A 12,908-nucleotide genomic window follows, 5' to 3' on the forward strand; every position below is an offset into this window, starting at 1 on the left:
TATTGATTATATTCTCTATGCTGTAGTTTCACTGATTTAAAAAAAAATAGTGTTTAAGTTTTTTATTTCATCTTTTCTTATGCAAGCATTTATTCCTGTATAAATTGGTCCTCATGTTTGGCTTTAGTGACGTTTCAGAAATTCTAGTGTGTCTTTTTTTTTTTTTATTTAGTTCATAATACTTTGTAATATTTCTTTTAGTCATGTTACTTAGAATCACTTTTCAAATATTTGGGGATTTTCCAGATATCTTTTTGTTACTGGTTTCTTATTTTAATTCCATTATGATTAGAGCATATATTTTATATTAATTGAATCTTTTAAAAATATGTAATCTTGCTTCATCATACAAAATTAGTCTAGCCAGGTAAATGTGCCATGTTATTCAGAAAATAATATGTGTTCTGTTTTTGCTGTAGTTGGATTAGTGTCCTGTATATGTCAAATAGGTCAAGATGGTTAATCAAACTATAGAATTTTTTTGTATTTCTATCAATTTTCTGTTTACTTCTTCTATTATTGAGATAGTGTATTGAATTTTATGACTATCACTGTATATTTTTCTAATTTTCTTTGTAGTTCAATTTTTTTTAATTTTTGTTTTAGCTTTTTGATTTTGAATTGTTGAGACTAGTTGTTTAAAGGTTTATGAATGCTATTTCTTTCCTGATGAATTGGCCCTTTTATCAATATAAAATGACCTTCATTATTCCTGCTAATATTTTTTGAATTGAAACCTGCTTTGATATATTATAGTCACTTTAGCTTTACATTGGTTTGTGTTAAGGTATACTGTTACAAGCTATTATTTGCATACATTTTATTTTTATATAATTTATAAACTCTATACTGTAGTATTATTATATGTTTAAATAATTATATTTTAAAATACTAAAATAATAAATTGTCACATATAATATTCTCTTAGTGCTTTTCATTCATTGGTGTAGATATGTATGTCCATACTGTATAATTTTATATCTGCCTGAAGGATTTTGTTAATCATTTATTATAGTATACCTCTGTAGTTCTGTTAGTTATAAAATCTTTTCAGCTTTGTGTGTGTGTGTGTGTGTGTAAAATTTTTTAACTTTATTTTTAAAAATATGTTTAATGCATATAGACATTTAAGGTGACAGGTAGTTTTTCTTTCAGTTCTTTAAAATGGTCTTTTACTGTCTTCTCACTTATATTATTTTTTATAAGAATTCTGATGTCATTGTTATCTTTGTCCCTGCATACGTAATATGCCTTTTTGCTCTCTGACTGCTCTTAAGATTTTTTTCTTTTAAATTGGGTCTGATAAGTCTAATTCTGTGTTTTACTGTAGTCTTTTTCAAGGTGTTTTACTTGGATTTTGTTGAACTTCTTAGGACTGTGAATATGTAGTTTCATCAAATTTGGAAAAATTGTGATCACTATTTCTTCAAATACTTTTCCTTTCTCTCCTTTACTTTGGGGATTTCACTTAAATGTATGTCAGTATGTTTGAGATTGTCATACAAGTAAATTCATTGACACATTTCATTTTATTAGTTGGTTTTTCTCTGTGTATGTTCATGTTGAATAATTCCTACAGAATGTTTAAAGTTTATTATCCTTTACTTCTGTAATGTCTAGTCTGCCATCACTTCCATCTAGTGTAATTTTTATCTTGAACATTATTGTTTTCCCCTCTTAAAGTTTGTCTTTTTTATCTTTGATGTCTCTACTTAAGTTTTTGAACACATGGAATGCAATTATAGTAACTTTGAAACGTTCTGTATTAATTCTGATATCTGTATCACTTCTACATTGGCTTTGATTTGTTGATTATTCTTATTACGGTTTATATTTATCTGACTCTCCAGCATGAATAATAAGCTTTGATTGGATGTCAGACATAATGAATTTTACCTTGTTGGGTTCTAAGTATTTTTGTATTCCTAAATAGTTTCTTGAGCTTTGTTCTATGATGCAGTTAAGTTCTTTGGAAATGTTTTATTTATTTTTGAGTCTCTGGTATTTTTTTTATTTTTTGGAGGAACTGAACTATTGCTTGTTTTATAGATAATTATTTATCACTACTGAGTCAGACTCTTCTTTGCATTACCCACTGCCCATCAATCTTGAAGTTATCTGGCTTATAGGAATAGGTCCTGTTTTTGGCTCTGTGTGGGCACAGGCCATGTTACCTTTACTGTAATTATGTGGTTCTTTCTCTGGCCTTAGGTATTTTCCCACACACATGGGCTGATCGGTACTCTGCTGTTTACTTGAGGACCCTTATCTTCAGATTTTCAAAGTACTTTCTCTGTGTAGATTCTCCTCTGTGGTACTGTATTCTGTAAAGCTGGCCTTCTATTCTGCCCAAAAGCTCAGCTCCATTTTGTAAAATCAGGTAATCCTATGGTTCTACCTAAATTTTTCCTCCATATGCTTCAGCCTAGAAAATTTCTCAAGGCAATAAGCTATAGCAATCATAATAGCAGTATCCATCTCATTTATTTCCAGTGTCTTGCAAACTCTTATTTTTAATGTTATCTTCCGTCTTTTTTTTCTTCCTTTCTTTCTTCTCACTCTTTTTCATTTCTTAAAATTTCATGAAGAAATTACTCTATTTTGGCCGAAGTAAACTCACAAAGAACTACTTTTTATTTCATTTTAAAATAAAAATTATTATATTTGAGGTTTACAACATGATGATTTGATGAAGCATATACATATTGTTGTGACTACTGTAGTTTGGCAATTATTATGCTAAGTGAAATAAGCCAGACACAGAAAGAAAAATTCTCATATGTAGAATCTTAAAATGTGTAATACATGGAAGCAAAGGTGAGAACTAGAGTTTTAACAAGCAAGGGGCAGTAGGGGTTATGGGGAACTCTTGGTCAAAGGGTATGAGTTGCAGTTATGTACGGTGAATAAGTCCAGAAATCTAATAAACAGCATGATGACTATAGTTACCATAATAATACTATATTAATATTGGGACTTTGCCGAGAGAGTAAATTGCAGGTGATATCACAAAAAAACAAACAAATAATAACAACAAAAAATATTTTTTTTGGTTTGTTTTTGGTCTTCTTTGTTGTTGCATGATTGTTTTAGGGCATTACTTGATTGTTTCTTTCTTTGTACCACTTTTGTCCACTAATTCTATTTTTATTTTTATAACTTATTGCCATGGATACTTGGCTCATTGATATTTTTAGTTCTTTCAGAATGTAAGTATTCAAATTTTTATTAGTTTGATACATCATGTCTTAATTATTGTTCAGTACAAATATTTTCTAATTTTTATTATGATTTTCTCTGGTAAATGAGTGATTTTGAACATTATTTTAAAATTTTTCAAATACATGTAAGTATAGTTTTATTATCAATTTCTAATAAAAATGCATTTTTAACAAAAACCACAGTCTGCATGGTTGAAATTCTTTGGTAATAATTGAGATTTTATTTGTTACCTAGTCTTATTTTTTGTGTGGATATTTGATATACAGTTGATTGATATAAATGACCATTTCCCCATGTATAAGACGCTCATATGTATAAGACACACCTTAATCTTGGGGCCTGGAATTTGAAAAAACATGTATTACATAAAGTTATTGAACTCAAGTTTTATTCATCATAAAATTCATACAACTCTTCATCACTGTCAAAACTCCCATCCATTAACTTGCCCTCATCTGTGTCTGATGACGAATCATTGTCTTCATATATTGCCTCGTCCTCAGTTCCATCTATGGCATTTAAAATGCCACAAACACTGTATAAGACACACCCAGTTTTTAAACTCCAAATTTTTCAAAAATGATTGCATCTTATACATGGGGAAATAAAGTATTTGATGTTGCATCTTCAGTTAAATAAAACTAAACATTTTATACTTTAGATTGTTTTGGTATGTTTATCTGGACACTCAAAATATATTACAAAATCATGTAGTAAGATAAATAAGAGAAGAGCCCAATCTCTTTATTTTAATAAAAGCACCCTTTGCTTACTCCATTTGATTATTTTTAGTTGCCATATTAATTTTTATTACTATATAGCAAGTTTTCCAATGTATAAAAAAATAACTGGGATACAACTTTAAATACTATAATAGAATGATTTTAAAGTCTTACTGTATATGCATTCTTACTATGTATATACTTTCTCTTATAAGGCAAAAAGTAACTCTTTTTGGAGTAATTGTTCAAAAAATGTAAACGACCTTTACAATATATCAAATTAAGTTAAGGTTCACATTTACTTTAGCTTACTCAGATCCTCCTTTTCTTTCATTCCTACAAAGCCTTGAAGAACTCGAGTGAATTTTATAGTTACTTATGTTTAATGACATGAAATATTGGACAAGTTTGTGTGCTCAGAATTGAGTTCCTTTAAGTAAAATAGTTTAACTTTTATCATTATAATGCCTGAAATAAATCTATTATAAATGTTATGTGAAATATAGGCTTCATTTTTAGTGACTTTGACAAGTTGAATTTGATAGGACCAGGTAGTCTAAGTTATGAGTTTCTCCAGCACTTGAAAAATATTGCCACCATATTAGGTTGGTGCAGTGGATAAAGCATTGATCTGGAACATTGAGGTCTCCAGTGTAAACCCAGGCTTTGCCTGGTCAAGGCACATATGGGAGTTGATCCTTCCCGCTCCTTTCCTCCTCTCTCTTTCTAAACTCAAGAAATGAAATCTTTAAAAAAGAAAAATCCTGCATTTTTCTGAGGTTGTGAAAAAATGTGAGGAACCAAAACATGAATTTAGACCTTCTAACTAAAGAACTATTATTTCTTGGGAGTGGGGGGACAGGTTGTTGCAAATAGTGAATGTGGAGGTATAAACTCATTGTAGTATGGCAGAAAACAGTAGAAATTCTTTTTTGTTTTGGGAGAGTTATCAGAATGGACAGACCACATCTTAGCTGGCATATCAAGTACCTCCTCAGCTTGAGTTGAAGCAACACATCTCTGTTTCTTTCCTTTTTCACATCGGGATACAGCTAAAAAATACACGTGAAAGAAACCCAACTTCTGAGTCCGCAATGTAATTAACCCACGTTTAGTACTTTAGTTATGGAGTGAATAAAAAAGAAAATAACAGCGTCGGCCTAGCGTGCGGAGGACCCGGGTTCGATTCCCGGCCAGGGCACATAGGAGAAGTGCCCATTTGCTTCTCCACCCCTCCGCCACGCCTTCCTCTCTGTCTCTCTCTTCCCCTCCCGCAGCCGAGGCTCCATTGGAGCAAAGATGGCCCGGGCGCTGGGGATGGCTCTGTGGCCTCTGCCTCAGGCGCTAGAGTGGCTCTGGTCGCAATATGGCGACGCCCAGGATGGGCAGAGCATCGCCCCCTGGTGGGCAGAGCGTCGCCCCATGGTGGGCGTGCCGGGTGGATCCCGGTCGGGCGCATGCGGGAGTCTGACTGTCTCTCCCTGTTTCCAGCTTCAGAAAAATTAAAAAAAAAAAAAAAAAAAAAAAAAGAAAATAACAATTATTTGTTATTTTCAAATAGGCTACAGCTATTTTGATGAGTGATTTGAGAATAATATACCAGGTAATTAAATTAGCTCTTCTATTTGGATCATATATAAATTTTATGGCTTTTTCTGGGTGGTTAGAAGCAGGGAATCCCGGGTAGGTCAAAGAACATGAAAACTAGAGATTAATGTCTAAATAAATGTAGTCTGCCAAATGAGGTCAAAAGGATAATGTATTCAGCTTCTCAGTAGTGGACTTGAGGGCATAAAGTCTGCCAGTTGGTCAGATATACTTCTCTACTTCTTAGTATCCCCTATATGTCTGGCTTCTACTTGAAGAAATAAAACCAAAGATGTAGTTTAAATGTTGTCTACCATACTGTTTTATAAACTTCTTGAATATAAAAATTGATTGTTAATCTTTGGACCTCTCATTTCCCACACTTGGTCTAGGCATAGAATAGATAGAAGTATATATGTTCTTTACAGTAAATTACTACAGCAGCCCTTTGCCAATTATTGTGGTTTAAATTTGCTAATTTGTTAATTCAAACTTTCAGAGAAATTGCTTATGAGCACATGTCAAGTGTTTTTATAAACTTTTCATGAGATAAGAGGCTCCTTTAAAAAGTGTATTCAAAGGTTACTGTCTCAGGAAGGCATTTTATAGAAAAGAAAAATTGTTTCATAATTATTATAGAATAGATTAAAACACATATATCTCTGTCAAAATAGTTTTACAAGTTTTACTCAGCTGGTTTGGCAACCTTAACTTCCCAGAGTTTCTTAATTTCATTTAGGTGTATAAAAAAATTACTCAAGTGTTTTATCAGAAATAATAATTTCTTCCCAGATGGAGATCATGAATTATATCAACCAAAAACATTTTGTCTCAGCCCAGGTTTGAGAAACATTCCTTTTTCATTAATTTTATTATAAAGTGAACTCAAGAGTTGTAGGTAACAACTGCTATAGCATTCCCAGGACAGCAAATCCCAGAGGAAAGGTGGGAGGGAGTTAGGGAGAGGGGGGCAAAAGAGGTGTAAATAGGGACACGAGGGTGGGGGGAGGGTGTTATATTCAGTGGAACACTTGAATCCATGTTAACACAATAAATTAAAATTAATAAATATAAAGAAAAAACAATTTGGATATAACTTGGTTGATTGTTGGCTCCTTTTCAATAGCCAGCTGTTATTCTTCAACTTTAAGCAGACTATTATTTATTGTCTTTGGTGGAGGAAGAGAGTATATGTGGAGGGAGGGGCATGGCGATGCAGAAATTGGTAAGCAACACCTTGTAGGAAAGCAAGAAGGCAGAACAGGGATCCGATGTCACCAATATTTTCCATTAGTTAATTTTATATTTTATGTATATATTCAATTTGGAGTTTATCTTTTTAGTCGGTAATAGGTAAAGATCAAATTTTGTGTTTTCTTCTTCTAATGAGTCAGTGTTACCACCCTCCTCTCTCTAGTCTGTCTTTTCCTTATTGATTAGTAATATCATCTTTGTGAAATAGTAAAACTCAAATAGGTGAGTCTAACTGTAAGCCTTCTAGTCTTATTTTTAAAAAATACTCTATATGTTTTGTTGTGTTTAAAAACAATGCTTTTATTACTATGCTTTAAATTATGTTTTAATAACTGTGGTTCAAGTCCTCATCTTTTATCTGTTTAATGGTTATCTTTATATTAGGCTTTCAATATTCCAGACAAGTACTGAAGTAATTTTTATAGATTGTATAAAACTTATGAAATGAAATACAACAAATTGCTTGATTGAGATTATATTGAATTTTTACACTGATTTGGAAATAATTGATATATTTATTATTAGAATAAAACTCCAAAGAATGAAGATTTTTTTCCCAATTAGTTAGATTACCTGTGTCTTTTATTGCAGCTTTAGTTTTTTCTTACCACAAATATTATGTATTCTGAAATAAATTAATTTCTATAAAATTAATATATTAATTTTTTCTCTAATGTAATATGTAATTTTATTATAATTTCTTATTAGTTTATGATGGTGTAAACAAATACCATTGTTATTTTTATTAAATTTTTATCCGGAAAATTGTTAAATTCTTCAAAAATATTTGGTGGTTTTCTTTTTAATCTGTTTGGTCTTTAGATGATCGTATTACCTGACCACAGTGACAAGTTTTCTCTCCCTTTCTCTCTCCCTGTGTCCCTCTGTTTTTAAAAGAAATTCTTTTCTTGTAACATTGGTGGGTCAACACCACTGATACTTAAAGAGTAGTAAAAAAAAATTACATCTTTTAATTTTTCCTAATTTTTAAAGAAATCTATCTCAGGTTTTTTCAGGTATTTGAGTTATAACCATAACATAACTAAGAAAATCCATTTGCATTTACAGATTGTTGAGTTTTTATCATCAATAGGTGTCAAATTTATCAAGTGATTTTAACAGTAGACATATTATTTAAATTTTATTTTTTAATCTCTTCAAATGGTGAATTAACAGTTTTTAAATCTCATCACCCAGCGCGGTGTCCAGCATATCATAGATAATGATCAATATATATTGAATAAATTACGTAGTACTTTAGTAGTTCACCCTCACCTACAAGATAAAAAGTCAGTGAAAAACATCAGATTTTCCAGATCTGGGATTGCATTATTAGATTAACTCAATCATCACAAGAGGAGAGAAAATAAGTGAATATTTTTTCTAATGTTTAGGTGAAGAAGGACCTCTAACAGCAAACTTTAATAGTGAATCTATAAGTTAAAAAACTGATAATATATTTGACTTAATCAAAATTAAAAACTTCTCTTTAATGAAGAAAAATATTGACATTTAATTGATAAATTACAGAGTGGAAAAGGTACTTGCAATTTATAAATCTTTAAGAGATTAATACCTAGAAAAACAGAGAAGTTTTACAAATAAGAGTCAATGCAGTAACCCTACCAGAAATATGGGCAAAGTTATTTTGACAAATATTTACAAGAGAAGTCCCTAAGGCTACAAAGTATAGAGAGACATGCTCAAAACCATTAACATTCAGAGAAATGAAACTTATATCATTAAGATGTTACTTTAAATATATTCATCTTCTAAGAAATTAGCTGGATAACATCAAGTATTATCTGTGCTGCAGGAACCTTCTTGCACTTAGTTTGAAATGTAGAATGTTATAACTATTCTGAAAAAAAAATGTGCACTCTTAGTTAAAAATAAAATGTGTGCCTATAAAGTATACACATATACACTCATACTATGACCAAGGAATTTCACTCTGAAATAAGCTTTCACACTGTTCCATAAGAGAATTGATACAAGTATATTTTTTGCAACTGCTTTTGTTGTTTTTGTTTTGGTAATGGTGACATATTAGAGACAATCTAGCTGTCAAACTGGGTAAAATTACAGATGCACAACAAGGAGTTCACCTGAGCAATTAGAAGTAATGGTAGATGCATATAACAGAGCTGAGTGAATAAAGTAAGAAATAGAATGAAATAGAGAACATATTATTTTATGCACTTTTTACAAGAATAATTATAAACAAGTAACAGATTATTCACGTGCTATGTATTAAAATATAGAGTAGGAGAATAAGAATAGAAATGGAAATAAAAATAAATGATTTGTAAAAAAGAGTTTTAGAGGGACAATTGATAATAAAGTTTTGTTATAACCATGACTTCACATCCCCAGTATCTGAGGTCCAATAAATAAAATTAAATAATTTGACATCAACATAATTGTCTTTTTTTTGTAGGACTTCTGTTTTATTTCATGGCTACTTCAAAGAATTCTTTCTCTTTGGGTTTCTGCAGTTTTACTATAATGTTTCTGCATTGACTTTTTTTCTAGCTTCCCCATCTAAGAATTGGAGTCTTTTCAACCTTCAGCCATATCTGCTCAAATACTGCTCATTGAACATTTTCTCTGTTATAAAAATTTAGACTTAAAGTGTTGAAACATTTCTGACTTTCCTCCATGTTTTTATCTCTTTTTTATATTTGCAATATTTTTATATCTCTAGATTGACTGCATTTTGAGCAATATTTCAGCGTTGGGCACCAGTTGTGGACAAGTCTTTCTGGGGGTGAGGACGACGGAGATGCAAAGACCTGACTCCAGGGACCAGGTTCAGAGACGCAGATCTTCTTTATTCAGGAAGTAAGCTAGCTTATATACATGGGCTCAGCCAACAGGATGTTACAACGTGTCCTTCATAGCCAATGGCTGAAAAGATCAGGGAGCTGCGTGGTTGGCGCTAAGTCACTTCCTTATAGCAGGCAAGCTTCCTTCCTGGGTATGCCCAAGAGGCTTCTGGGAGCTGGAGTATTCTCACAGCATTGCATCAACCACAGCTGCTAGGAATGTGCTCTGTGCCCTACCTACACATTCTGATTCATTAATTCTTTTTTAAATATATACAATCTGGTGCTTAACCCAATTATTGCATTCCTACTATCTATTAACTTTTTTTCAAATCTGTTTGGTCAATTTTGAAAGTTCCTTGTTCTTTATTGTTCCTGCAATTCCTTTTTTCTTCCTTGTTTGAAATATTAATAATTCTTTATATTCTGAATCTAATGATTCTAATATCTTACTTAGTATTAGGGGATCTTCTGCTCTAATCATGTTCATAGTTCCTGTGTCTTTCTTTGCCTACTGTTTTGGTTTTGAGTTTGTACTTTAAAATGTTATTGCAATTGTTTGTGGCCTGGGAGATGATTTGTATTTACAGCTTCCAAAGAGTTAATGTAAACTTCAACTTGGGATCATTAAAATTAAATTTCTTTCTTGGGCTTTATTGGAATGTAGAGGTTAGGTGAATTATTCCTTAAGTTCACTTAAATGTGCACTTGTGATCAGCATTTTCAGGGGAGATTCATTTATAACCTAGAGCAAAGGTTAACACAGCACAATTGTCAGTTTTCTCCCTCTATGGATGCATTTTATCTGCTGAGAGTGCTGTGCTTCAGGAATCCTGTTTTTTTATAGAGGTCTCCAGTCAGACCTCTCATTTTTCTCGAAACTTAGAATTTGTCTCTTGTCAATTCTGTCAGTGACAGTAGCTATTAAAACTGTGGCTAAGGGCAACAAGTATGACAGATGGCCTTCCTGATCTGATTCCCATTTTGAGTTCTTGCATTCTTATCATTTCTGACTAATTTTTCTTATTGACACTAACTTAACCATAGTATTAATTAAAAAATGCACTAGCCTTGGCTGTTGGCTCAGTGGTAGAACCTTGGTCCAGCATGTGAAAGTCCCAGGTTCAATTCCCAGTAAGGTCACACAGGAGAAGTGCCCATCTGCTTTTCTACCCATTCCCCTTCTCTCTCTCTCTCTCTCTCTCTCTCTATTTCTCTACTCCCCTCCCACAGCCATAGTTAAATTAGTTCAAGTGAATTGGCATTGGGCACTGAAGATGGCTCCGTGGACTTACCTCAGGTGCTAAAACATGGTTCCAGTTGCAATGGAGCAATGGCCCTAAATGGGTAGAGGATCACCCCTAGTGGGCTTACTGAGTGGGTCTGGGTCAGAGCATATGTGGGGGTCTGTCTCTCTGCCTCCCCTCCTCTCAGTAAAAAAAAAATCAATAAAAAATTGCACTATATTAATTTTGTTTAGGATTATTATTTTGGAACACTTTTCTTCTAAACATCTAATCAGCTCCATTGCTAGAGATAGAAACAACAATAATTTTATGTATTCTCAAGCATCGTGTCACTCCTCCTTGAAGAGCCATGCCCTCTTTGCTTTTTCAAACACTATAACATTTCTAAAACATAATATCATAAAACCATTGATGGTTCGATGAGCACATTGATGAATGACTAGATGAATAAATAAAACAAAAGTATTATCCTATAAGGCCTATATAATTTTTTTTTTGTATTTTTCTTAAATGAGAAGTGGGGAGACAGAGAGACAGACTCCTGCATGTGCCTGACTGGGATCCACCTGGAAAACCCACTAAGGGGCGATGTTCTGCCCATCTGGGGCCATTGCTCTGTTGTAACCTGAGCCATTTAAGTGCTTGAGTGGAAGTCATGGTGTCTTCCTCAGTGCCCAGGGAAATTTGCTCCAGTGGAGTCATGGCTGTGTGAGGGGAAGAGAAATAGAAAGAAGGGAGAAGGGGATGGGTGGAGAAGCAGATGGTTGCTTCCCCTGTGTGCCCTACCAGGAGTTAAACCCGGGACATTCACATGCTGGGCCAACACTCTACCACTTAGCCAACCAGCCAGGGATAAGGCCTAAGTAATTTTTAATGTAGGATACCTGAGAAAATATTCATGAAAGATCTTGAGTTCATAATATACATTATATTTTACTTTAATGAAATTGTCTACATACTCTCAATATGCACATATTTTTCCTGCTGAAATTTTCAGGAATAGGAAACTATGACTAGTCAACTCTATGATTCCTAGAGGAAAAATACTTAATACTCTCAGTGTAATATCTATAGAAAGAGATAAAGTAACTCACAATTTAACAATGATTAGTGGCATGTTAATCTTAATTTTTACATTTTGTATAGGATATAGAACAGTAACCAAATTAATAGCAAGCAAACTAATTAATTTGAAACCATGATAATCACATAAATTACTGAGTATTTATTGGTTTTTCTAATTCAACATGAATATATTATCTTCCTGCCATTAAACATTTCTATCAGAAAAGCCTAACAATTTTATATGTTTATCATTGGAAATAGAAGTAGTACATTATTTCTAAAATTTTATTATAATATAACCATTGATATTTTATTATATTTTTTCTTATTTTAGCTGTGCCTGAAACCTTGCAATTTTATGTAATAGATCATAGCATAGTCTAAGCCTGATAAAGTAAATATTCATGGACAACAGCAGGTTCACATAAATGGAAGTTTTATTACAATTCTGGGTTATATAACGGTGCTCCATACCATACCTTGAGAATGTCTGAGAGATGGAAATACTTTGATGATGTCATTCTGTTGACACATGTAAATGAGCATTAGTGCTAGTATAATTCAGGCTATCAGGCACCATTGTGAGACAGGGTACTTCCTAGAAAAAAAAAGAAACACCTTTTTTTTTAGTTTTATACACTACATTTAAAGCATGGAAGCACTGTACAAATGTATCAGTGTTTTACTAAGCATTAAATGAAAATGGTAACATTACCTTTCTTGAAAATTATGTTTATACAAACTAACTTTTCCAGAAAAAAACAAACATTTTATCTTATCCTAAGAACCGATGATGAGTCAAGAAATCTTGTGCTATCCTCATGTAGATACGAATATGATAGTTTATCACTCTGTCCATCAAATTTATCAAAAATTGTTCATTTGAAACCTATATAATTTCCTTCCTCTCTCTACCTTCACAGTTCTTTCTCTCTGGTTATTATCATATAATTTATATGATAATTATATAAACCTATATAATT

Source organism: Saccopteryx leptura, chromosome 6 (assembly GCF_036850995.1).
Source record: "Saccopteryx leptura isolate mSacLep1 chromosome 6, mSacLep1_pri_phased_curated, whole genome shotgun sequence".
Taxonomy (NCBI): domain Eukaryota; kingdom Metazoa; phylum Chordata; class Mammalia; order Chiroptera; family Emballonuridae; genus Saccopteryx; species Saccopteryx leptura.